Source organism: Eimeria mitis, genomic scaffold (assembly GCF_000499745.2).
Source record: "Eimeria mitis Houghton genomic scaffold, Emh_scaff3425, whole genome shotgun sequence".
NCBI classification, from domain to species: Eukaryota; Apicomplexa; class Conoidasida; order Eucoccidiorida; family Eimeriidae; genus Eimeria; species Eimeria mitis.
Window position 1 is genome coordinate 1 of NW_013571768.1, and position 255 is coordinate 255.

Sequence of the window (255 nt, forward strand, 5' to 3'; positions counted from 1 at the left end):
GTTTAGGGTTTAGGGTTTAGGGTTTACTGGTGAATATAAAAGTTTTATCAGGATCAAAACCACAAGCAATAATATCTTTTGCGTTTTCTCTCGCCATTTGTTTTATTTCTTTTTGTTTTAATTCTTCTTTAAATAAAAATTTTTCATCGTCTGTTAGCTGTATCACCAACAACACGTCAAACGCCTCCTAAAAAAAAAAAAAAAAAAAAAAAAAAAAAAAAAAAAAAAAAAAAAAAAAAAAAAAAAAAAAAAAAA